We start from the raw sequence: 27,769 nt of genomic DNA, 5'->3' as shown, positions 1-27,769 counted from the left end.
CTTTCTCTCTTGGTCTTTCTGCGACGAGGGGAAGCAGAGGTTTGGCCGGCGGGAGGAAGGGAGGGCGGAAGAACGTAAAGTTTTAGGGCAGCACGACGCTCTCGCCAATTTCAGCTGCTTGGCAAACCGGAAGTGACGACGAGACAACGGCTCCTCTCTTGAGGCTTCGGCAAATGGCGTCACGCAAAGGCGCGCGTCAGATGGGTCTCTTGCTTTTGCCGAGTTCTCCCTGCAGGGGGCGGTAGATTCCAAGAGAATGAAGGGCTCCGCATTGCCAACGAGATGGCGGCTATTCTGAAGAACCGCAGATTAGCATAAATACAGGGTTGCCTCTGCTAGGCCTGCTGCTAGTGTTGGCGCCAACTCCAAACTCTCCACAGCCCGTGTAACTTTAACACAAAGGTGGGCCACCGTGTGTGTTGAGAGCCACATGCACTGAGGGTGATCTGTAGTGGGGGTACATTTGATGATGGGCTGGATGCATACAGGTGAAAAGTGTTTTTCAACTTAAACTTCTGCACACAATCATAAAGTCATAGGATTGTAGAATTGGAAAGGACCAATCTGAACTCTCTATTGTTTGGCCATTCTTAAATTGGGCCAATAGACTCTGTGCAAGGTTTCAGTAAGTTTGAACAAATAGTGTTCATTCATATAAAAATAATTGCCTTCCTGCCACAGCCAAACCCCCCCCCCCCCTTCTTGTCTACATTGGGAGTGTTAAATACTGTATCTACTTGTTGAGCACAAGCCAGTTGAGTAGGAATACTTTACTTCAGTGAATAAAATTAGTTGACACAGCCAGATTCTCTTATTTAATTTAGATTTTTCATTGACATGATTTTTTATTGACTTCTATACCATGCCAGGCTAACAGTTGTATTAGTATTGTTTGAAAGCATAATTCATGTCGACAGATACTGCAAAGCTTGGAGAGCCAGTCTAATAGATCTTCTGAGGAGATAAAAAGACCATTGGAAGAATGTCACCTCCAGCATTTTTGCAGCAACAAGTATGTACTTTTACCTATATGTGATTCCAATAGAAGGATATTTGCATTGCTTTGAACATGCCAGATATAATTATAAACTCAAGGTGAGGTTCTGTGAAGCTTGGGTGGAACTAAATTCATTTGAAAACTGGACAGACTGGTTCCAAATACAATAAATGAGGCATAAGCTCATTTATACTATAGCAGGTAGGCCGAGTAAATAAAAGGGAGGCATTTAAAAGATGGGAATGCACTGAAAATAACAGTATGCCACAGCAGAGACCAGAAGTTGCTTTAGATCTTCAAATTGAAGATTAGGTAGGATTGCAGCATAGAAGTCAATGTCAAAATGAGTCTGGAAATAACCCATTAGTCTATGTATCCAATGTGTCTATTTCAGTGGGCAGCAGCAACAACATGAAAATAAGGGCTAGGTACTCTGGCTTGGATCCTACAAAAAGTTCAGTGATAATTTTACCTTCCTCCCCCCCCCCAAAGAGCCTGTCTGGCAGGTTGGGTGGGTGGGTTTCCTGACTTTGCAGAGATTTTTCACGTAGCTTCAGCAGGGAGGATGTGACAAGAAACTTAATTCCATGAGGAAAATTAAGTTATCTTGGAATCCAAGCTATTGCATCCCATTGAAATGAATGGATATTGTGACAAGCGCTTGTACAAATTGAACCTTGAGGCAGGCCTATTTTGTATGGCACAATGCTGAAAATCATAGTTGCCTATGTTCCACCAAAAGAGAGGGCCACCTATCCATCAGCGCCCAGCTACGACACTCTTCCACCCTCATGCTAAATCAGCCTCCACAATGCACAACACTGCTTATTAGAAGCAGAGATGAGACGCAGTGTAGAAAGGTGCTTGAAGAGGAAACAGCTATAAATGGCTCCAGCATTGGTGCTCAGGTGTATTCCAGGTTCAGGTCAAGATTGCCTTGATGCCCTTGAGCTACACTCCAACTAGGGCTTGGTCCCAGAGAACTTACTCTCAGTGCTGAGGTTCAGGTCCTAGGCAGCATGTGATTAGAAAGAAAGTAGTGTATTTGATCAGGCACAGATTTCTCTCACCAGTGTGTCATCACACCAAGTCACCACACAAATGGGATGAGATGAAAGGCTCTCAGGTCATGGCTGTGGCTTCCAAAGAAGTCCCATGGCTCCTCATTTTAGAACTTAAGTGTTCCATTTAATAACTGAAGGAAAATCAATTGTGCATATAGATTAGCTATTTGGAGAGAAGGGAAAGAAAAAGAGAGTGCAGAGAAAGGGCCAAGCAGGGGGGAAGAGGGAGAGAGAGTGCCAAAGTGTTGGTATAGGAGGGATCATTCAGTTTGTGGCTTGAACGTTAATTCTTTAAGTGCTAAAGTCCAATACTTGAAAGCCAAGAGAGAGGTGGGTGGAAGTGCTGCTTAGCAACCAGTCAGAGAGGTGTGATGTTTGATGAGTTATCATATGCCCTAATTGGTTGTGTAGATCTGTATGTTTGCTTGAATGCCTCCCTGATATGTACAAGGCCTGAAGTAAGTAAGACAAAATCTTTCTGTTTCTTTCTCCTCAAATTATAGCCTCTATGAGTATACAGAACACATATTCCTCACCACTGAGCTAATAACACATAGAGTCATATTTTGAAGACAGAACCAATCTAGATTAAAGTGTTCCACACCTCTTTGCTAAATCTGGCCAAATCGAAATTAAAGAGCAAAGCAAATAAACAAAGCATACTTTGCCACAGCTGACAAGGAGGGCAGCAGCCTGCAGGAGCCCCAAACAGGCTGGAGCCTGTGGCAGATGGTGACGGGCAGCAGCATGTCAGAAAACAGGTGCAGGATTAGCACCCGGTATGGGTGTGCTGAGGCTGACACCAGTCACCAGAGCATCTCTTCTGGTCTTTTTAAATTAGTGTTCAGTCATGCTGCAGCAGATTCAGCAAAGCCATGGTTGAGCCAGCACCACCCGGCACTTCTCTTAGCATGTTATCCAGCACAACATGAGGAAAGGGGCTCATCCCGAGTGACTGTCAGTGCATACCAGGTAATTTAAGCTTGTGCAATTAAAGTGGATTAAACTGTTCTGTCGTACTTTTTAAAAAGAAGCACATTTTATGCAGTTAGGAAAGTGTCAGTTGACAAGAGGGGTATAAACACCTAGCAAGCAAATCAGGACGAATGCTCATTATTGTAGAACCACTCCATAAACCAGAACAAATGCTTAGTAAAAAAAAACCCCACAGAGATATAATCTAACATCTGTACAAGCATTCCACAAGCAAAACTGGATGAATGCTCAATAAATAGGTGGCCTGGGGGAGAATCTAAAAGGAAACTTTCCCTACTGTTGCCCGTTAAGCTTATGGTAGCAGGCAGGCACAGAGAGACCAGGTAGGCAGGGGAGGGGGAGAAAGCTGGGTGAGGCCAGGCAGGCTCAAGGCAATGGCGAACAAAGGCTAACTGACACCCGGGGCGGGGGAAACCGCCGGCTGTGCACGCGTTGCGCTGCTAAGTACAGCGCATGCATGCGACACCGCGCATGCGTTGTACATAGCAGTTTTCTGCCGGCGCTGCACACCTCACCCAAACACCGTATGGACGGTGGCGGGATCCTCTGCTCGTGGCTGCAGTGGTGGTGGTGAGATCCTCTGATTGTGGCTGTAGTGGCGATGGAAGGATCCCACTGCCAACTGTACAGTGCTCGGGCAGCGCCGGCAGCAAACCGCTATGTACAGTGCGTGTGCAGCGTCGCTACGTACAGCGCATGCGTGCGGCACCATGCATGCGTTGTATGTAGCGGTTTGCCACCGGCGCCGCTGGAACGCTGTACGGACGGTGTCGAGATCCTCTGCTCACAGCTGCAGCCGTGAACAGAGGATCCTCTACATGCGGCTGCAGCGGCACGATGGCTGCTTGTGCCACCACGCCCGGGGGCGGCGGAGCGAGCACCCCACGGGGTGCCTTGTCACCCCCCAGACATGGCACCCAGGGCGCACCGCCCCCCTGCCCCCCCTTGCGACGCCACTGGCTCAAGGAGAAAGTGGGGCAGAGGCGGTGGCGGAGCTGCCATGGCAGAATGGGGGTCCCTGGAGGGCCCTTTGGACAGCACATCCGTAAACCTGGCAGCCCTCCTAGTCAACATATTCCCCCTTATTTCTCCAGAACTGCTAGAGATTTTATTATTCCATTTAAATAAATAAAAAGAAGCTGGGCCACATAACGTCCTAACTGGGCAGCAAACAGCATTTCTAGAATCTGGGCAGAACCCAGTTAAAAGGACTGTATTGCAATTTTTCATAGGGTTGCAAAAGATCATTACAGCAGTGTTTCCCAACCTTTTTTGGGCAAAGGCACACTTGTTTCATGAAAAAAATCTCGAGGCACACCACCATTAGAAAATGTTTAAAAAATTAACTCTGTGCCTATATTGACTATATATAAAGTAACTCTCTTTAATAGGAATCAAATAAACACAAAGAAAGTATTTTATAATTACTTTATTATGAAATAGTAAGTAAACAGAAATATGAAAAATTATAAAATACTTTATTCAGTGCGCAACCTGGGCCTGTGTGGCTGAACACAAAGCTGATATTCTGGCTGGAATCGAAGAAAGACACACACGTAGCTCTTCGTCAACAGCTCTCAGTCTCTCTCTGTATTTAGTTTTTATAGCAAATGAAGGAAGAGTAAGCAGGCTGGGGTGGGTTAAGTAAGGGCTGAAAGTGCCTAGATGAAGTGGGGGGAGCTAGAGAGGAGGTACATTCTGACGTTTGAGGATAGACTAGGTTCTTTATGTGAATGATAGGTGAGTTATTTGACAGATCGAACTGAGAGCAAGGTGTGGCTTGTGTAGCTGGGGTGGACATGAATGTTTGGGGTGCAAACCCCAGGCCGGCCAGGTCCGAGGGGGGGGCAGGGAGAGACGGGCCTGCCTGCCTCTGCGCTGTGGTGTGTTTTGCCCCGACCGATGGACGGACCGACCTGCCAGCTGTCTCCGCAGTAGCAGCGCGGACTGGAGCTCCGTCATTCTCCCCGCCGGTGCCCGGGGAGGGGAGTGTGGGGCGGCCGCTGTGGAAGTGACGGCGTGCTCCTCCTCCTCCTCCTCCTCTTGCTGGGCTAGAGCCAGCCGGCTAGCGCTCGCCCCTCCTTGCTCGAGCCGACCCCGCCGCCGGGGGCCTTCCCGTCCTCTCAGCGGCGCCGCCTCACGTCCCTCGTCCGGGGGTTGGGAGGGGGCTGGGGGGGAGGAAGGGGGCGAGGGGGAGCAGCCGCCGCCGCTCCTGAGGAGATTCTGAGGCGGTGGTGGGCGACGCGTGGCGGAAGAGGAGGGGTCCCGCCAGCCCCGCGTTTCTCTCTCTCTCTCCCTCACGGAAACCTTCCCCTCAGCTTCTGCCGCTTTTTCTCTTCTTTCCCTCTTCCTTTTTTTTTTAAAAAAAATGAAAAATCTTTCCTTTCTCTCTTTTCCAGCCCCCCCTCCCCTCTTCACGGAATTTCACTGCACTCGGGCGCCGCAGGCGCACTGCTCGCTCCTCTTTCCGCGCAGGCGCCTTCTCTCGCTCTTTCGCCTCCTTTTCTTTCTCTCTCGATGGTCCGCCTACAAAGGAGCGAGGGAGGCGCCCGCCATGTTTGGATTTGCATCCAGCAGGAGATGCCGCCGCTGCCCTGCCTCTCGCCGCCCGACTCGCCCGCCTCCCTCCCACGGCACACCAGGCAACGTCTCGCGGCACACTAGTGTGCCGCGGAACACCGGTTGGGAAACACTGCATTACAGTACTGAGCTCCCCGCCCCCCCCCCAACACTGTCTCTGGAGAACCATATCCATGAAAGTATAAACACAGAAAAAAGGTATAGTTGTAATAACTTAAAACCTTTTATTGTATTGTATTTACTTTGCCTTAGAGAAACTAATTGTGGCTGGTGTGTTATGCTGCATTTTTTATGCTAGAACGTTAGCTTTAATAATATGATTGTTTTATTGAGCTGTTTTTAAAAGTTACCTGCTGCCTTTTATTGTCACATTTTATGGGAAGAATTGTACTCTTGAAAGGCAATATAGATGTTTATTAAACAAATAAGTGTCACACAGATTGAAGCCACCTTTCGTGGCTTTTTGACTTAGCAATATTTCGAGAAAAGCCCTGCAGTTGCAACGCCATGTTCATCAAAATTCAAACATTCTGCAAATAAATCCAAACTAAAAATAGTAAAAATATTTTCCAGGGTTTTTTATACCCATAGTAACCTTGTACTAATTTGAATATACACTATTGCATGAATTTAGGGACCAACCTTATTTTAGAAAATCAGGTAGTACTTTCTGCAGTATACTGATACAATGTTGCAGATGAAGGGTCTTTCCAGATTGGGATTTTTGTGGCTGTTTTCTTTAATGATGTCTTGACACAATAATAGTGCAGTGGTGGAGGATTTATTTTGCAATAATAGTGCTTTGGTGGAGGATTTATTTTGCAATAATAATGCTTTGGTGGTGCTTTTGTTTTTTCTGCAATGCTTCCACATTATTGCTGTCTGGGGGGTGGCTATAGTGCAACAAAAGCAGGACAAAAATAAATCACCATTTGTTGTATAAAAGTTTCAGGATTTCAGAAGGAATCATAGAATTGTAGAGTTGGAAGGGACCCCAAGGGTCATCTAGTCCAAACCCCTGCAATGCAGACATCTCTGCTTATGCATCCATGACAGATGACCATCCGTTTTGAAGTTATGGTATATGCACAGGTTGGAAATGGAGCAGTCTCAAAACATTTCTAGGCACAAAAGGTAGTGAAAGTAGAATTATGTGTGGCAGCTGCAATAGCAACATGAGCACAATGCATCATGAATGCCCATTAGAAAAGCCCTTGCAGATTTCCTATCTTAAAATATTACACTGTTGCAACCATACCTTGTCACCACCAGGTGTCAGGGTGTTTCTGTCACTTCCACATATCCTCCCACATTGTAAAAACTAGTTGACCAAGTTCTATGACTATTAAAAATAAATGTTACTGTGTTCACTCGAACAGTTCTTTGGTATGTAAAAGCATATTCATATTAAATAACTTCCGCTTTGTATCCCCCCCCCTTTCTCCTCCATCAAAGGCTCATTGATGTAGAATAATGGCCCCCACTTGTTTAGACATTCAAGAGTAACACAAAGTGTCATGTTCAGATCAGTGGTGGGGAACCAGATGTTGTTGTTTCAGTTTATTACCCACCCTTCACCCAGAGCAGATTACAACAATTTAAAATTCAATATCATGTGGGATTACATCTGCCACCATGCCTGACAATTAGCCATGCTGGCCGGGACTGATGGGACCTGGAGTCTACCAGTATTCGGAGAGTCACAGGATCTGCATGCTTAGTATAGATTAATCAACAATTTCTTTGTTGGTGGGAATGAGAATAAAAGTACGGTACTAGCCCATGTCTGATTCAGTTTGAAATTGCTAGTGAAAATTTACTATAGATACGCCAGCAAGGTTGCAAACCTGAACACATTTACTAGAATGTAAGTCCTGTTGAATGCATTGGGACACTTTAAAAATCATACATAGTATTGCTCTCTTGAAGTTTAATGACCATGGTCACTTCCAGATGACCTGTTTATTTAACATCCATTCCAATGTTAGTGAGGAAATTAAGCATTCATTCTGAGGGATTCACAGCCTTGTGTCAAACTACGGCCCCACAGTTTCCAGTGCATTTTCCTGTCACCAATAATGGACAGCATGGCCGGGCAGTGGCATTAACGTGACCTCCTGACTTATTGGGAAGGAGAGGAATGAGGTGGTAGAGAGATTGGCATGGTGCAAATGCACTGGCGGAGCCAGCCTGGTGCTCCTGTTGGTGTGTTTGCACCACACTGACCTCCCCACTGCCTTCCTGGTTAGCAGTGACTCAGTTGTCAGGAGGTCAAAGGAGTACTGCTGACTAGCTATCAGCTACTGCTTCTCGCTTTCCTTACTGCAAAAGTCTGTTGTTGTTTTAATGTAAGAGGGTTTGTTGAGCTAAAGCACCAAATCCACTTTTAATTGTGTAACCTGAATGCATCGGTATGTTAGACAAACAGTTTGGAAACACCCAATAATAATACTTTGGGAAAAACACAGACATCTATTTTCAAAGAAAAGCCCACACAGAAGTTTCATGTTGTTGTTTTTATTATAAACTATGTTTTAAACTCATGTTTGAGTTACATATTAAATGATTTAGGGATGAAAGTCTAACTCCAAGTGCATAGAAAGGGGAAAGAGAGAGCCTGGATCTTAGAAGAACTTAAAAAGTAGTTGCAACTTAAAACACCCACCACTAAAAGCAAGCTCTTTGGGCAAGTTACATTCCCCCAAAGCAATGATTTTAGGAGGGGTGTTAGTTTTTCTGGAACTATTTCAAAATAAGTTGCTTGGGAAATGTATTCTGCATTTTCGTTTCCTGCCAAGCAGTTTCCTAGGATGAAAGAATGGTCTTTTCAGATGGCAAGGTTGATGGACCAGTCCTTGCATGCAGCAAGGTTTGTTTTCCAGTAGAGGGAGGAACATGCAGCAAGTTCTTTTCCCTGTACCTGGGCATCTCTACTTGGATGAAGAATCAGCACACTGGGATAGGTGTGAACAGTCAGCCCTCGATGGAGCTTGTTCCTAGGAACCCTTCCCTAGGCTCTACTGCCAAGTGAAACTTATAAAGCAAAATGCATACAGTGGTACCTCGGGTTAAGAACTTAATTTGTTCCGGAGGTCTGTTCTTAACCTGAAACTGTTCTTAACCTGAAGCACCACTTTAGCTAATGGGGCCTCCCGCTGTTGCCGCGCTGCTGGAGCACGATTTCTGTTTTCATCCTGAACCAAAGTTCTTAACCTGAGGTACTATTTCTGGGTTAGCGGAGTCTGTAACCTGAAGCCTCTGTAACCCGAGGTACCACTGTACTTAGATAAACTCACAGGCACAGTTTCCAGCTTTAAAAAAATGAGGAGCTTGTGCTTCTGTTGAGAGTCATTTCAGATTATGACACAGTTGCAGAAACATTGCAGTATTGTTGCTTAAGTTCTGCATTTCCCATGAGTTAGGAAGGAATGTTAATACTGTATCAACTATTTGAAACTGGAACTGATCCTACATATCCATGCTATTTTAAAAGTTATAAACAAACAAATCATTGCTGCAGTTGCAGGAAACATCCTTACTAATGATCTTATGTTTCATCTTTGATCCCACATATTTTTAATTGCATTGAAAACACTACTGAACTAGCTGCACAAGAGGACATTAAGTTAGTAAACAACTTAATGATTTGGAGCAGTCGGGACTTGCAGTTTCTGGTTAAGAGCAACCTCTGCTACTCCAAACATTTGCTAGAGCCTTGGCAGATACGCGGTTGCGAGCTACCCTGTTTTCAAAGTTTGCGTGGGCTTTGTTGGGGCTCCGATGCCTGCAGTGATAGTGAGGGGGGAAATGGAACTGCTTGTTAGTGCAGTGGCCTTTGGTACTCCTGATCAGTGCAGCAGTTTTGTGTCATACTCTTACACTGCAGTCCTTTACATGCCGACTCAGAAGTAGGTGCCATTAAGTTTAAAGCAATTCATGCCCAGGTAAATGTGTCTGAATTACAGTTTTGTTTTGTTTTACACATTCCCAGAAACATGCTATACAGAGCAATCTCATACTTACCAACTCAGAAGTTCCAGCAAGTGAAACGCAGTTTACTCCCAAATGGATGGATCTGTCAATTTCCGTTCTCTCCTTTTCTTCTTTTTCCAATCTTCAATTCAGCCCTCCAAATTTCTGCAACAATTTGTATTTAAAAAATTCTTCAAGAAAACACAGCAGCATTTGTGCACATTTCTCCCAATAAACACCTTTTTGTATTCAGGTTTTACATTTATGCAAGCAATTCTCCCTACTGCAATGCACTTTTGTATGGTATTTCCGGTAATGTGTTCACTTTAATAGCCTTTCCCAATATATTCATTTTTGTAAACAATGTTTGGTTGGAGAATGCCATTGCAAAATTGAATAATTATGAATTTCAAAGGATGGCTGTGGTTTGGTTCACATATGAGTTCCAAAAAATGTATTATTTAGATTCATCTATATCTATATCTATATCTATATCTATATCTATATCTATATCTATATCTATATCTATATCTATATCTATATCTATATCTATATCTATATCTATATCTATATCCTTTCATGCTTTTCCCACCACTTCATTTTTACAGCAAAAAAAGTTTTAATACATTGTAACTTAAACTAAATGTTGATGAAATCCTCATTTCTTCACAATTATTAAAGGTGCCAGAGCCCTGCCCTCTTTTTCATCTGGCTATCCTATTCAGTATCCACACATATACCCCAAAATTGTAACTCTATCTCTATGTATTTTAGATAGTCTACACCTACCTTTAGTGTCTCTCTATATATATTGGTTCAAATCATTTTGCTTGTAGCATTTATGTATTTTCACACATTTTTTCCTCATTTAATATGAATTTGCTGACTTTTGATAGGTCTCCATTGCAAAATATTGATGATGATTGGCTTGCCCTAAAGAACTCCATTTATTGTTGCCATACCCTGAGTTGCTAAAATCGTAACGTATGGATGAATGTGCCGGTTTGCCTTTTCAGATCAGAACCATTGGTTTCTTGTCCAAATGACTGTCTCTTTTAAGTGCTTATGCAGCCACTGTGAATTCCACTTGGTAATATATGCACAGATCCAGTCACTCCCAAAGGCACCTTGCTGGCTTGCAGGCAGAGAGTGAGATGGGTGAAGGGACAGAAAGGGTTGGGTGAACAGGTGGGGGAATGGAATGAGGAGCACAACAGGTGCAAACTCACCCACTGCCTTGAAGCATTTAAAAGGACAAGTCGGGACCTCTGTGTGAGGGCCTGGCAAACCTCCCCCTGACGCAATCTTAATTACATAGATCCACACATATATTTATACTCTTGCTGATAAACTATAACAGAGCGCTTTCATTTTAAATGATTGATAAGCCCAATATTCCCTGTTAAATTTGCTCATATAAGTAAGTGGTACTGAACTCAGAGGGATTTGCTTCTGAATCAACATGTTTATGCTCGTCTGTGATCCAGTTGCAATGCTAGTTGTGGCTACGCAGAAGCAAGTTCTATTGAATTCATGGGCCTTTCTCCCAGATAAGTGGGATTAGGATTGCAGCCTAGGCCTGTGTACACACTATTCCTTTAAAGCACATTCAAAGCACGTTTACTCCCTCAAAGAATTCTGGGTATTGTAGTTTACACCTCACTACAGACAGTTACAATTTCCAGGAGCCCTTAACAAATGACGATGTGTTTTGAATGTGCTTTAAAAGTATAGTGGGTACACAGGGTAAGCCTATCATTTATTAATCCCTTAACAAATGAATGTTATGGATAAGAGCAAGTATTTCTCACGTTTCACTGAAAAGTCTCCCATGCTGCCCCAGCAGTGGTAACTTACTGCTCTAATTTCGGTAACATTTATATGGCCAGATGATTCCATAACAGTCTTCAGTCGAAGCTTGCTTCAGATACAGTAAAACCTGTTTTACTGCAATAGTAAAAACAAAAATTGCTAGTGTTTTTCAACTGACTTTCATTCAGCCACGCCTAACACCCTTTGGCCCAAAATATTTGCTGTGTTAGTATGCTTCTTCCCTTTCATTTAATTTTAATGCACTGGTAAAAAACAAAATATTCAATTGACCGTCAGTCTGGTAGAAAGTGTGTACCGTATTTCAACACGTACTTAATATAGATCTTTCCTAATGACAACTTATTTCCTAATGACAGCAATGAAGAAATCACTATTAAATTGTATGTTGTTTTTCTTTAAAAATTCCAGATTCAGTGGTGGTATGCTGTAAATCACCTATCTTTGACAGATTTGCAACCCTTTTCCTCATAGCTCAATTATAGTTTTTATATGAAAGCATGTAGGAACATTGGAACATAATGAAGCACCTGAGTTTCTGCTGACATATGTAGCTCAGGAGATTCATGTCTGAATCCATTTGTCTTATGGCTCTCCAGGTTGACAGATAGAAACTGTATTCACTTCTCTGAGTTAATCGATTGCAAGACACTAGAAAGAGGGACCATATGCTAACTTCTGTGGCAGGGATGGGGAACCTCAGGCCTGGGGGGGAGGGGGAATCCAGCCCTCCACGCCTCTGTCTGGCCCTCAGGACTCTCTCCAGGCTGAAAACCTTCTGAACTACCAGCCCTGCTTTGCACCCTCCTTAAGAGAAGGAGAAATGTGAAGAAATAGATGCTGCTGATTAGGCAGCTGGGAGCTGCTGAAGTTGGCTTCTGCTACAGCCATCCAGAGTCTTCTGTGCACATAATACGTACTTGTTTACAGGTGGTGTGAACTGGGCTTAGAATGTCAAACCCACTCACTGCCTCTGAAGTCTGAGTCATAACATGAAGGTACAAGCAGCATAGGACAGAATGGAGGCTTGTATCCAATAGTCATTAATTTTTTTACTTTTAATTATTATTTTCCTGTTTATTATATTGTTAAATTGCTTTGATGATGATGATGGAAAGATGCAGTTTCATACAGTGGGTAGGCAAATGAGTAGTAGACGGGAAGCAGAAAGGGTTCACATTTCCAGTTTTCCCACATCTTTTTCATGCCCCAAATAGTTTTTTAAAAAAAGATACTCCACCCACAACCTTTAAAGAATGACGTCACAATGCCTGCTTTTAGAAATCGCATGAGTACCTTGGTTTGATTCATTGAATGTTGCTCAACATACTTCATGCTTGAACTGATTCCCGAAGTCTCTGCTGATCCTGTGTTGTTAACCCTGGGCTTCCTGTTCTGATCCTCATACTGGCATATCAAAGTATGGAACGCAACAGTGGCTTTTCCCAGGAGTGACTTTCCTTTTAACCCTGACAGCCAGCACAGTCTGTACTTCAAGGTCTTCTTGTATGTAACTGCAGAAAAACATGAAGGAAATGGTATTATCCGATTCCAGGGTTTGTCACAGATGGTTAAGTAGCCAAAATTTGAAACACCAATTGGCATCTTCCTAAATATTCTCACTCATAGAATTGTAGAGTTGGAAGGGACCTCGAGCGTCATCCAGTCCAACCCACTGCAATGCAGGAATCTCAACCAGATCACACACGACAGGTGGCCATCCACACATATTAAGTTGAACCTATCATGGGAATTGGGGTTGCTTGTGTGTAACCTCCACCTGCTCCAAACTGCGTGAGGCGGTTGCGTTTTCCCCGGCTGAGCAGCCCCCTTGGGCACGACTGCTTCAGTCGCTGGCAGAATCCGTCAGTGGGCCTTTCCTAAACTTCTTCCAACATAAAAATTCCTTCACGGACAGCCTCCTTCTCGCCTCTCTGCGCGGAAGCCTTCTGCGTAGAGTGGGCGTCCCCACCGGTGGTCCTCCACTCTCCTCACTGACCTCACTTGAAGAGTCTCGGAGCCTCCCCTCCGAAGTGCTCTCAATCCCTTCTTTCTTCCTGGTGTCACCTTGCCTTTCTTCCCCAGCGGAAGCCCTCTCTACCCCTGTACTGGTTCCCTCTCCGGCATCATTGGGGAGCCTAGCCTCTCCACTCTGCTCCGATGTCAGTTTCCTGACAGAACCCAACAACATTCATCATGTAATCCATAAAATAGGCTCACAATGCAATTCAGACAGGAAGTAATCCCCCCCCCACAAAAGTATATATCAATATAATCATGCTCTGTATTTATGTAGTGCATTTCAGAGGACACTATATGCATTACTACTTCTATTTTTACACCAGCTCTGTGTGGTTGCCCAATACGATTATCCCCATGTTATCGAAGGCAGTCTCCAGCTAAGCAAATAGAAACTTGACTAAGACTAGCTAGTGAGCTCATGACTCAGGTGAGGTTTGAACCACAGACTTCTCTGCTCACAGTTCACACCCTTATCCACTACAATCTACATCCACACTCTCTACAGAAACTGTCATAGATTCTAATGCATGGATTCAGGGCACATCTTGGATTTAATATTCAGCCAAGAAACGGGTCTTCCCCTGGATGTGGGTATTAATATCTATTCCGTATGATGGTCAGATCAATATGTGGTAAAAAGACAAATCATTATGAGCCACAGCCTGTGTTGACCTGATCTTCTCTCAGAGACTGATGGAATTATGTAGGTTTTTGAGATCTCTGGAGAAAGTGGTGCCAGATTCTGGAAGTATGTTGGAGGTGGAGGATGCAGCTTTGGTTACGGCAACAGCGGTAGCTGTGGTGGTGGTGGCTGTGGAGGCCACAGTGGCAAAGGCAGTGGTGGCGGGCAAAGGTGAGAGGGAGGGAGCTGAGCAGGTGGGGCAGTGTCTGTGAGATGGGACAGGGCCAGAGGGAGGGGGGATAGCTTCTATTGAAGTTGTGTCCTGATTTCCCTCACTCCAGTGTTGGGAGGTATGGCAGTCGCAGCAACTGCAGCATTTCTTCCTTGTTCCCACTGCATTCTGAGGAATGTGGCTTAATAAAGCCATTATAAATTATGGTCAGTTTAGTCAGATGAAGATGCCGCAGCCTGGATACTGACTCATCTGTGGCAAGCTTTGTGTGTGTGACTGCTTAGATTGGTTTGACTTCAAAGCAACTGTCACAGCTTGTCTTGTCTTTTGTCCACTGTTACCTGGACAGACTTCAAGCAGTGACAACTGAATAGTAAAAAATGTGCTTGAAGGTATGCAGGCAATTTTATTTCTTTCATAAAATTTATATACCACTCAATTGTTTTTTTAAAAAAACCTCAAAGTGGTTTACAACAATATGAGTTGTTTCTTTGAGGCTAGAAAAGCAAGCCAGGAGATGGTGGTCACAACAACCTAAGAAGAGCCCTGCTGGACCAGGCTAAAGGCCCATCTCGTCTTGCATCCTGTTTTCACATCCTTTGCTAGTAATGGCTGTCAGGGTCTTCTTAATGGTCTCCAATTTTAAAACATAAATTATCAGGCCCAGTTGGCAGCCCAGAAATAATATCACATTCCCAATACGCAGGTGCTTTTTCTTTCCAAAACTGCAGATTCAGAACAATACTACCTACTGTATTTTTGCAAGCACCCCCATGTACTCGTGCACCCTCCATAAAGTGTTGTAAAGTGTGTGGGAAAGGGGCAAAGGAGTGGAGAATCTTGAGAGTTTTCTGCACTATGAAGTAAGACAGGTTCTCAGTTGTTGAGCTAGACATAATATTCTAGAGGTTGGAGTTAATGAGTTAATTGATCTTAACTCCTCCAAGTGATCTTGCGCCCCTGGCAGAACTGTCCAGATTGTGCCCCCTAACCACGGACAAATTAACTCTTCTTTCCGCCTCTCCTCCAACCCCTCCTCCACCACCCATTCAATTCACCCTCCATTTAAAACCTTTTCTTATGAGACAATAATCAATATTTTATTTATAGACATATTTATGGACAGATTTTAGCCAATTTTGCGCCCACCCCTTGCCTGTACCCCTGGCGGGGGCCCACCTCACCACCCCCCATAGCTACAGCCCTGTTGGTGACTGGTACAAATTTTCAGTGGGCGAGTCATTGGAAAAGGGGGGGGCCGTTTCCATTCTAAATGTCATTTTAAAACTACTAGAAAGGAGGCACTAAGCTTGCTTTCAGAATGTTATCTCACACTCTGCCCAAGGTCTTTACGAAATCAACAAATTTTACAACAGATACTTGGATAACATTTTGTAAATAAGCAAGGCGTGTGAGAAGTCATTCCATCACAGGTTACTGAACCATAGCAATGAAGCCTATATTTACTGTTTTTGCGTCTCCTTTTTTATAAAGCCACACACAGCACATTTTGAATTTCTCCTTTCATTACCTTTCTGAGAAGAAATTCAAATGTCGAATGCAGACAATCTTCCTGCATATCGTTTCAGTGAATTTACTGGGTGTGGAAAGTTACAAGGGAGCCTGGTAACCACATGAAACTCTTACTATTACGGCTATATGCAACTAAATCCAGTATAATTGTACAAACACTGGATTCCAAACATCAAAGTATGACTAATTGAAAGGAAAGATTAATTTGTTCATTTAATAGCTGCCTCTTACTTAATATTAAAAGATAAAACAGCTCTTTGTCACTGAGGCTCCTGGTTTGTACTTTATGACGGTGAATGCTTCTTAGATAATGTTTGAACTTAAAGCAAGTACAGAGATTGTATGTCTTTGAATCTCTCCTGACTGGCAACATTAAAAGACCTCAAGGACCGGCTCTTCCCATATAAACCAACCCCGGGCTCTGTGATCATCATCTGAGGCCCTTCTTCGTGTGCCTCCTTCACAAGAGGTCCGGAGGGTAGCAACACGAGAATGGGCTTTTTCTCTCCTCAGGGAGGTTCGTCTGGGGCCTACATTATACATCTTTAGGCACCAGCTGAAAACGTTCCTCTTCAACCAGGCCTTTGGATGATTAATACTTTATGGCCTTTTGAATGTGTGTGTGGGAAGAGGGGTTATTGTTTTGTTTTGCTTTTGTTCTAACTATTTATGTTTTTATTCTGTGCTTTTATCTTGTGAACTGCCCTGAGATCTTCGAATGAGGGATGGTATATCAAAATAAGAAATAAGAAAAATAAAGACAACAACATTTCATAAGAATTTGTCACTTTCCACTTGCTTATCTTAGGTAGAGGAATAAGGAAACATGTACACAAATGCATACATAATACACACAACCAAGCCTAGAGGTTGCAGCAAGTGTTCCAGGTCTGTGCACAGTTTAGAGCAGGGTGCTGATCAGGTACTGGACAGGTCAGCTACTCAGCAAAGCAAATTGCTCAGACTCAGAAGCTGACTTGAACATTACAGGTTTATAGAGCAATGTAGGTTCCAGTTGGCATGTGGTGCCTGTCAGCTGACAGTCTTTGGGCTGGCACTGAAGCCCATGTGATTTGTTGTAGGCGTATTATGCAGGTAATGTGGGACAGGGAGCTCCATTGCAGCAGGTCTTATGCAGAATTGAGTGCTGAAGGTCCTTTGCTATGTCAGCACAGGTGGTTTTTAACACAACCCACAGATGATACCGACAAGGCTAAGGAACACTGGCTGGCTACAGCATTTGTGCTATACTTTCTGGTTTTTCTTGTGTGGGCAGAGCAATCCTAACCCTGCCCAGAGGATGATTGGAGAGGCAGAGCCACCACTGCATCTGAAGCCCTGCTAGCTTCTCCTGGTCAGGCTGGAAAGTGGAGTGGTTTTCTTGGAATGTTTTCCCCTCTGGGTGATTGTCAGCTGCAGGCTGGTGCAGCAGAGGAGCCTGGCTTGGGCTCTTCACCTGACAAATGAGCCAGGGGAAAATCCAGCAGATCCTGGGTTGGCCCAGCCTTGCCCCCACAGCGCTCTGATTTGGGCTGCTAGGCCAGCTACTGCCCATAGGAGGGCTACTGTCAAACCTTCCCACCTGCTTGGCTGGAGGTTATCCCCTGCTGCAGTGCAGCCCCGCCCCCCAATCTGCATAACGCAGGAGCTGATGCTTCATCACACACAAACACACACACACGGGGGGGGGGGGGACATTAACATTTGGAAGGGGGAATAAAATTGCTCCCAGAACAATGTACCACATTTAAGTAGTAAAAGCTTTAGTGTCTATGGATGTGCTTTCTCAACCTCAGTATTCATTAGAAAACAAGATAAAGTAAAACTAAAGTCTGCAGTTTGGGAAGGAAGTATGTGTGCATCTGAAATGTGAAAAGAATTATTTCATAGTCGGCAGCTTTAAATGAAGTGAAATGTGAGTGACATACTGGTAATTGTTTCTGCAGTATTCTGGTGTTATGAGACAGGGAGAAAAGCTTTGCTCTACCCACTTGCTCTGCACCATGTACAATATTATACACTGCTCTTGTACAAATAAATCATGCACCTTTTCTGCACTTGCTTTATCCTCTTATAGCGCTCCTTTGTTTCCAAAGGTCCAACTTCTGATTTTAATGTTTTTTTAACGATAAATTAATTTTTGGCTGTTGGTCTCTAGGTTTTTAGCAATGTACTTCTCAAATTCTTTTTTAGCATCCCTTATTGTCTACTTGCATGTCTTTGACTAAATTTGTGTTGCTTTTTGTTCTCGGCATTTGGACAAAAACATTTCTTGAAATCAAATGCTACCATGTTGGGTTTTCTTAGGAATCTGTTGGTTTGGGTGGGGACTATATCTTCTTTTTTGGTTTGTTTAATTTGTTTTTAGTGGATATATAGGTGTTTTCCCTTTTTATGGGACATGAACTTTTATTCTGTGAAATGGGTATTCTGTGGTGCCTGTGACATTTTTCCAGTTTTTTCTATATAATGCTTGTATTGTTCTTTATTCTTAATAATGTTACACTTTAAAACAGAGCAGGTTGGTCTTCTCCCTGATGGTTAGGAATCCTACAAAACGGATTAATTGGATTTGCTGAAGTAAAGAGCTCATGTTGAGGATGCCAGGACTCTGATGATCCATTTGTGCACTCCCTAGCTCCAGCTTGGAGGATGTCAAAGGCTACTGTGGCTACATGGACAGATATAGGGAGCTTCCTTTGACTATATGTGTTCTAGCCATGCCTGTCCCCTGTCCCCTGCATCAGATATAAAGTGGGATTGCCCTTAATTCTGCTACAGTATTCCCTTGACAGGACCAAAACCTGATTTGCCTGTTTCCCATCCCAATGCTTTATCAAGTCATCTGCCAACTTTTGCTGTTGTCGAAATGAGGTTGTGGCTTCCCTTGTTGCTTGTCGTAGTTCCCTCTTCTTCACGTTGCCCTAGCAAAAGGTCCCTCCTGCAAGATGGATATTGTTCAGTTCTTCCAACTTCAGGAGGAGTGCTGGCATGTTTATTATACAGCCCAAATAAGTTGCCTAGGTGTTGCCCCTCCCTCTTTGTGGGTTTGTCATTCAAAATAGTGGTTACAGACGGTCTGCAGTCACATCCAGACTATACATTTAAAGCACTATGATACCATTTTAACATGACTTCCCCCAACAAATTTTGGAACTGTAGTTTGTTAAGGGTGCTGAGGGTTGTTAGGGTGCCTGCCACCCTGGGCTCCTTTGGGAAGAAGTGCAGGATATCAATCAATCAATTAAATAGGAGACCCCCCCATACCCCTCACAGACCTACAATTCTCAGAGTGGTTTAACAATTAATCCCTGAAACTTCTGCATGGAATTTGTCACTGCTCTTCCCTCTTCAAGCCCCTTCTGGTTCAAGAGGACAGTGGGGCAGGGAGTGGTGGGGATTCAGCTGCCCTGTCTCTCACCTGAGCAGCCTCTTCCTCCACTTCTGACAGGTTTTGTGCCCCAACCTCTGTCTTTGACTGCTCTGACCCTTCCACTTCCCCCTGACTTGGCTCCTGCCACACAGGTGGCGCCAAAACCCATAAGCCACTGCCCCCCCTCCTGTGCCAGTCTGACATTCCTGTGCAGATTGTGTTTTTGCTAATAGTTAATTCCAACCTGCACCATGTGATTTACTGCTGTCTTGCTTCTGACATAGCTGTGTGTGTTTTGGCTCCATCTATGCATGCCTAATGTGGACAGCTTTGTCATCATGCAACTCAGTGACTGGTGTGTGCCATTAATATTGGGAGCGTGGGACGATTCAACTGCAACCAGATTCCCTTTTCCCCAGGATTGTTGACACAAGTCCAGAAGATCTGTATGGCAGCATCTTACTGATATAATTGCAGTAATATTCAAAGTAGTACAGTGGCGCATAAAGAAGATATGGAGATCTTATATGCCATTAAGTCAGGCTGAAATTATGTATTAACCATTGTTTGCAAAGGATCTTAATTACAGTTCTGTTAGCAAGTTACTCATTATGTATTTCTCTGAAGCCTTTACCAAAAAAGAAAAAAACTTCTAGTTATTTCTATTTTATTGCATAACACTAAGATTGAATTATGGTATATTAGTGGTTTGATAATGCCATAGGCAAAAACATATGCATATGTAAAGGAGCTTGGCATTTTAACATATGTAATTGACTTGTAAAAGATTTGCATTGCCAATAGTAATTATCATGGCCAGTACTCTAGTGATGGCCTGCCACAGTTATTTTGGGTTACTCTGTCATCTGTATGATTAAATTAAGTGATACATTCTAGTTTATTTGTGTAAGTTCATCTTTTTAGTGTCAAAGGGCCACGGGAAACCCAAACATTAAGAAATTGAGTCTTTTGACCCAATGTAGATATTTTCCTGTGTTAGCCTATTATTATTAGTAGTAGTAGTATTATCATCATTATTACTAATACTACTACAGAGTGCCACTAATAGAGAATAGGCAAGGTGCATTGCACCAAACTGTCTACAGTTCAAATTGACCAAAACTACATGATCCAAACTACATCCTGCAATGGAGTACAAAAGTAAGCCAACCAAGCCTATGAAAATGATTAATTTCTGATCCTCAAATACAGGGTTGGGTCCAAAAGGCGTACTTGTGCAAGAGGAAAGTACTTAAAGTTTGTAAGGTGTGGAGGGTGTCCCCCTGATTTCTGTGGATTTCTTCTCAGCTGCAAATCACATGTTGTTCTGGCTGGAAGGTTTTCCACTTGTCAAAAATGGCTTTTTGAAGGTGAAGAAAATTGCAGCAAGAGGCAATAAAGTTCTCATTCTGCCAGTAGATGTTTGATTACAATTGTTTGGATCCAACCTGAATAAATGAGTCCCTTCCAGCCAGTAGCAGCACTATCCTTTAAGTGCTGACTCAGAAGGAAGTCCCACAGAGTTCAATGAAATTTAGTAAGTAACTGGGTATAGGATGGAAACCTAAAATCTCATCAAGAGCAAGTGCCATTGGGAAATTGCCCTATTTGCCATTTTCATTGTTGTAGAAAGAAGGAAGAACTCTAAGATCTGGGCTGTATATTATTATTTTTACCAGCTCTACCGGTTTAGAATTCTGAAGGCTCCATGTCAACAGCTAAAAAACAAAACTAAAGTCAATTGAAGTCACACACCTAGGGAAGGAGGAACTTGTTGGTTGGCTTTTTCCTTCTATTATTTTTATCTGATTATATTTCTATCATGACTAATTTGTCCCCTCCCCTTCTTCTTGTCAAGAGAGATTCAGAGATTTTGTGAGGATGAAATGGGATTAGACCATATATGCCACGTTGAAATCCTTTGAGGAAGGGCAAGTGGAAAATAAGATAAATAACTAAAGCAACTCTTCCTTGTGTGTCTGGCTTCAATCCATTCCAGGTTTGTGGTGGGATGGGAGCTTGCGTGTTAGCAAGGAGTCTTCCAAATTCTGAACAGGCAGAGTTGAATTACTTATTTTATAAGAAATGAGTAATAAGCTCACCCCAGCTGTGAGATCTTAGATCTGGGAATAAAATTCCTGGATTCATATGAACCACAACTATCTTTCCATATAAAAGTAATAAGATAAACCTTAACAAATTAACAGTGTCCCGATGTCAAAATTGCTAGATATATTTCGATAATACAGTAATAGGATATAAGTGAAAAAGTAACAGAATCAGATATTGTAGTGCAGGGCTGTGATACTGGTAGCCTGTTGACTGGATGTGACCCATGGATACTCCCCATCCTTCTCACCCTAACCCCGCACTGGGTACCAGGAAACCTTTACTGAGAGTGCATGAGATAATCAAAGAGGTGACATAGAAGAGGTGACATAGACATATAGAGAGCCAGGGAAGAGGCTGGTGTAAGGTTGGAGTGTGTGACAGAGCAATATGGTGCGCTTGCAAACGGTCTTGGAGGAGACTGGCACCTTGCTGGTACAGGGTTTATCTCTGGGCATCTGACATGGGACAGCGTTTCTAGTGCCTTGTAGGAGTGTCTGCTATTTGTCTCTACATATGTTTTACTTTGTTTTTTAAAAAAGATACAGTGGTACCTCAGATTACATACGCTTCAGGTTACAGACTCTGCTAACCCAGAAATAGTGCTTCAGATTAAGAACTTTGCTTCAGGATGAAGAAGAAGAAGAAGAAGAAGAAGAGGAAGAAGAGGAGGAGGAGGAGGAGTTTGGATTTGATATCCCGCCTTTCACTCCCCTTCAGGAGTCTCAAAGCGGCTAACATTCTCCTTTCCCTTCCTCCCCCACAACAAACACTCTGTGAGGTGAGTGGGGCTGAGAGACTTCAGAGAAGTGTGACTGGCCCAAGGTCACCCAGCAGCTGCATGTGGAGGAGCGGAGACGCGAACCCGGTTACCCAGATTACGAGACTACCGCTCTTAACCACTACACCACACTGGCTCTCTTATATGGGATGAGAATAGAAATCGTGCTCTGGCAGCGTGGTGGCAGCAGGAGGCCCCATTAGCTAAAGTGGTGCTTCAGGTTAAGAACAGTTTCAGGTTAAGTACAGACCTCCGGAACGAATTAAGTACTTAACCCGAGGTACCACTGTATTAGGGAGGAAACCCTTGTAAGTTTCAGTGTTTTCTCATCCAAATAAAGCCATACCCGTGTAGAGCTGCTACCTGCTGTCAGGGACTTGAGGAAATGGCCAGCAGGCAACCATGGAACAAGGGCATTTACAACCCTTGAGAGCCAACCTAAGTTCACCATTTGTTTATGGAGACTACACACCCATAAACTTATATTTTAAACTATTTAATCAGTTCTGAATTGTTATTAAGGGCTTATCCACACTTACTTTCCTCCATGCATGGTCCATGCTTTAAAGCTCCTTTTTTTGCTCCCAAGCTTTCCCTGTGAAAACCCACTCTTTACCACTGAATTAGAGCAGAAAACCCAAATTTCTGTTTGTTGCACTTGATATTTAAAGAGCAAGTTTTCCAGCGTGTGCCTGGAAAGTACACAGTAAAAGGTAAGTGTGGATAAGCCCTAAACTGATCTTTTAAACTTTAACCCTCCTTTTCAGTTTTAAAGCCATCCAAAAGTAAAGCTCTTTGCCGAAAAGAAAAATCAGTTAATCCAATACAGTATAATCTTTCTAATTATTCCTGCATTGCAGGGGGTTGGACTAGATGACCCTTCAGGTTCCTTCCAATTCTGCAATTCTATGATTCTGTGATCTGTTCTCCATTGGATACAATGTGCGTCACTAAACTTGGAGCCAGTATTCCATAGAAGGGCCTGGTCAAAGGTAATTATTAAGTTCCTTTTTATTACAGGAAATGCCATATCCAGTTCACATCCATGAACTGTTGGTTAGTCATTCCAGGATCAATTTGCAAAGCTCTTTTCTCATCTATCCCAGCTAATAATATCCTGATTCAAAGCAATTTTCTTTATTATTAGGCTTCAAGCTTATTAGCTTACATTACGAACAATTAAATGTTCATTATATCTAGCCCTCTTAAAGTGCCACTTATTTCTACAAAGCTCCTTCCAGCCTTTCAATGCATTAAACAATGCGTTAACAACACGAACACAGTAAGCGTGTTTTGGATTTGTACACTTTCTTTCTCTGGAAAAAATGGGATGAATGGAAAACTTGGCTACTTTGCTTCTACTTCATAGGTTAAATTCACACTCTATATGTTTATTAATTAATTAATTAATTAATGAAAATTTCACTGGATTTGTACAAGGAATAAATTTGTATTAGTATGGCGGATTTTTGCCTGGAGAATTTGGACCAGAGACTGTCCCATTCCTTCTGGTATCAGACAGAAGATGCCATTCTATGAGTAATTGAAAAAAGCTTCATATGATGGTCATTCCTGCTATGCTGACTAAGGGATGGGAGGGAAACAATACATGGGCAGAAATGCAATGATCCACTTCTCCAAATTTTGTGATGTAGTTCTCCAACCAAATATGTACAAAAATGCATATATTAAGGGAAAGTGTGCATTACAAGGCATATGTTTGTGACAATAACATACAAGACTGTATTGTTGCTTGCAAAATATGTATATTAGGCAAAAGTGCATTAAACATGGCTGTATTTGAAGAAGGGCACAGTAAAAGGCTGAGGAATTTTCATGCCACTTTAAAAGAGTTGCAAACTGTTGCTAAAGTGTGGAGAACTTGAGATTTGCAGGGAAATGGAAAGAAATCAAAATGAACAGATTTCTCCATTCCTACATGCTGTTGATAAAAAATGGTTAGCAAAATTTGCAGCTTGGTTTAAAGGTCTAGTCATATATTCCCAGTAGTGATGTATGGAAGTGAGAGCTGGACCATCAAGAAGGCTGATCGCTGAAGAATTGATGCTTTTGAATTATGGTGCTGGAGGAGATTCTTGAGAGTCCCATGAACTGCAAGAAGATCAAACCTATCCATTCTTAAGGAAATCAGCCCTGAGTGCTCACTGGAAGGACAGATCGTGAAGCTGAGGCTCCAATACTTTGGCCACCTCATGAGAAGAGAAGACTCCCTGGAAAAGACCCTGATGTTGGGAAAGATTGAGGGCACAAGAAGAAGGGGACGACAGAGGACAAGATGGTTGGACAATATTCTCGAAGCTACAAACATGAGTCTGACCAAACAGCGGGAGCCAGTGGAAGACAGGAGTGCCTGGCGTGCTCTGGTCCATGGGGTCACGAAGAGTCGGACACGACTAAACGACTAAACAACAACATATATATTTAAGAGAAACTGAAAATAAGTTGTGTAAAGTTTTTAAGGGAACTTTAAATCTGCTGTTTGTTTATACCTCACAATAAATACAACAGTGTCAGCAAAATAGGTCAGAGTCACTCCACTCTTTTAAAAAAGCAGGGAGGCTTGTGCCTTTGATAATCATGTCCACGAGGGATAGCTCATTCAGTGGAGAAGGTATACTTTGTACATAAGTCCTTTTAATTATATGACAAAATAGTAATTCACCATGAAGAGCCACTGAGTTGATCAGGATTATAGATGCTTTTTCGGAGCATTGCAATGGTCTTAAAACACAAGGGGCACAAATAATTTCCTCCTTTGCCAAATGGCACCCCTGACAGACAGCTGCACCCAATAAATAAATGTGCAGGGCCTAATTCTGTGGGTGAAGAATTCAGGGGCCGGGGAGGAATGCAAGTTCTGTATAATGGAGGAGGAGAGATATTTCAGGTCTAAGAAAAGCCATAGTAGGATTATGGTGGTTTTGAGGTGTCAGAAAAAGAATAATTATGAATGAAGTGTGGGAGGGGTGGATTACACTAATTCTAAGGAGTGAAACAAGGGATCTATGGGTGAAGAGGCAGATGCTTACGGGAAGGCATCTGTTTCATTATCATTTTAATTTTCTTGATCCAACATAATTTTTATGCCTGCACAATGCTTCAGTTCTCACCTGCTCTACCCTGGCATTAGCTTAGAAAAACACAGTGCACCTGTATGGCTATTGTTCTGAATGTAGCAATATAAATGACATGAGGGTGGAATTGAAAGTTTTGACTGTGAGGACGACAGCATGTATGAGTTCTTTAAAGGGGTGTCTTTGTGGTTTATTTTATGATTGTAATAAAATGTATGTACTTATTTTAATTGTTATGTTTTTGTAACCCACCCACTACAAATAATAAAGGCATGTGATTTCTATTTGTAATTTATCCTGCCTCATATCATGTTCCACAACAGAACAAAGTCTTACATCATCAGTATTGTTATTATTTAATTAAATTTGTATACCGCCCTTTATCCAAAGATCTCAGGGTGGTTCACGGCATAAAAATACAAAATAAAAACATAAAAATAAATTTTAAAAAACAAAATTTAGAATTATGCATTAAAAGTCTTCGAACCTTATGGTCTCCTTTAAAACATTTATCTGGTTTTATTGGAAGATGCCCATTAATTTAAGCCCAGCAAGGTACAAAAGGCGATTTCCCCAGTTTACATGCCACTATTACCTGCTTTACTTCATTTGCCATTAATTGACACTGGGATAGCTCAGGCAGTAGAGCATGAGGCTCTTAATCTCAGGGTCATGGGTTTGAGCCCCACGCTGGGCAAAATAATCCTGAATTGCAGGCGTTTGGACTAGATGACCACTGTGGTCCCTTCCAACTCTAGGTAGCTATCAGAGGTGGGCAACTGCTGGCCCATGAGCTGATTGCTGTCCTGGAGACCTCCCCATCTGGCCCATGGCATCCCTTCCTTGCCATCCCATTCCCTCACTACAATTTGCACTTGATGAGCCACAGCACTTCAAGATGCCTCCCAACCTTCAGCTCTTTGCCTCTTCTTGTTTTCTCTTTCCTTCTGTATCTGTTAGTTCCAAAAGTCTACCACTTACATTTTGTGTTCAACCTTCTTACAGTCTAGTTTTTCCAGGGGAATTCCATTACAATTACTTTTAAAGGCATTATAGGAGATGTAATGGTAGTCATAATAGGAAACAATACTAGGAATGCTGTAAAAAATAATGAGTGATGCATGCTACTGTATATTTAAGTGGCTTAGTTCCTGCAACAGTTCTGGAGCTCCGCATTATTTGTCTAATGGTGATGCCTTCTTAATACTCAGGTAATTATTGCTTCATTCATGTGTGCAAGTCAAGAAATGTGTCAACAAAAACAGGCAGCAAGGTGATGTTAAAAGCAAGGCTTTCCCCCCCTTGTTTCAGGAGCTGCTTCACTTCAAATCCCTGAAAAGAAGTGGGAAAAACATACCTGAACCAAGGTGCATCACTCTCCATTCACATCAGCCAATGCTGGAGGCGATGGGTTAGTGATTCTCCTTACCACTGGGTTCAAGCATGTGAGAGGCCTTCCTTGAAGGAGCTCTGGACCAAGCAGGGTCATTCTCTCCTTGCATCAACCAATGCAGGGTGATCCTTCTTAGTGCTGGGTTTGGGTGCACAAGCAAACTCCCTGCAGGGAATTCTCTCATGCACCTGGACCGAGTAGGATCACTCTTGTCTCACATCACCTGGTGTGAGGGGAAGGGATCCTGCCAGGTCCTTGATTTGCACAGCAGTTCAAAGGCTCCTGACAGTGAGTTGGCTGTTGGACACTTTGGAAGCTGCTCAAACACACTTGACAAAGTCTCGCCCTTTGGGCCTAGCCCCAACATTACCTGTATGTTGTTAGGTGTAGGGCGGATGGACATGGTTTGCCCAAAATGGCCTCATGGGCCAAATGGGAAAGCCTGACAGTCCATGATTCACCCACTAGCTGGAGTTTCCCCCACCCTTCCTATATATGAACAGATTAATGTACCCCTGAATGTGTTCAGAGTACATTTCCCCACCTGTGATAAAAGAATCATAGAATAAAGGAAAGAGGTGTGTTTAGGTGCTGTTTAGGAATACATGGCCTCTACAATATATGTTGTTACACGCCACCCCTAGCTCCAAGCGATGTGAGATTCCAGGGGTTCTAGGTGCTTACCCAGAATTCGGGTTTCCTTCAGAAATCAGGCACAGTGGAGACCGTGGTGTCTTTATGATATATGGTTTAATTTACACATATATACAACCTGCACCTAGATGGTGAGTTTGCAAAGCATTCACATCTTATGAGTGTCTGGCTTCCCCCTTAAGGGCAGCACTGGTTTCAAAGGACAACAAAAAGCCATACAGTCGTACCTTGGAAGTTGAACAGAATTGGTTCCAGAAGTCCGTTTGACTTCTGAAACGTCCAGCTTCCAAAATGTGGCTTCTCATCGGCTGCAGGAAGCTCCTGCAGCCAATCAGAAGTTGCATAAGCCACGTCGGACGTTTGGCTTCCAAAATAACGTTTGAAAACCAGAACACTTACGTCCAGTTTTCGATCGTCTGGGAGCTGAAACATTTGACTCCCAAGGCGTTCGGGAGCCGAGGTACAACTGTAATCTGTGCCCCTTAGTTCCAGCCCGTCATTGCCAGCTCACATTCC

At 43.1% G+C, this 27,769-nt stretch overlaps 1 long non-coding RNA gene across 1 annotated transcript; it reads left to right on the top strand.

Moving 5' to 3' along the window:
• Window positions 1-188: 188 nt before the first annotated feature.
• LOC114594009 (uncharacterized) lies at window positions 189-23,522 on the top strand. Its single transcript, XR_013392286.1, has 3 exons — window positions 189-402; window positions 918-1,012; window positions 22,972-23,522. It is a non-coding gene; the product is annotated as an uncharacterized LOC114594009 (long non-coding RNA).
• The last annotated feature ends 4,247 nt before the right edge of the window (window positions 23,523-27,769 follow it).

This window comes from Podarcis muralis, chromosome 3, assembly GCF_964188315.1.
Source record: "Podarcis muralis chromosome 3, rPodMur119.hap1.1, whole genome shotgun sequence".
NCBI classification, from domain to species: domain Eukaryota; kingdom Metazoa; phylum Chordata; class Lepidosauria; order Squamata; family Lacertidae; genus Podarcis; species Podarcis muralis.
Note: the sequence above shows the minus strand (reverse complement) of the source record. Positions and strands in the feature narration are given on the sequence as shown.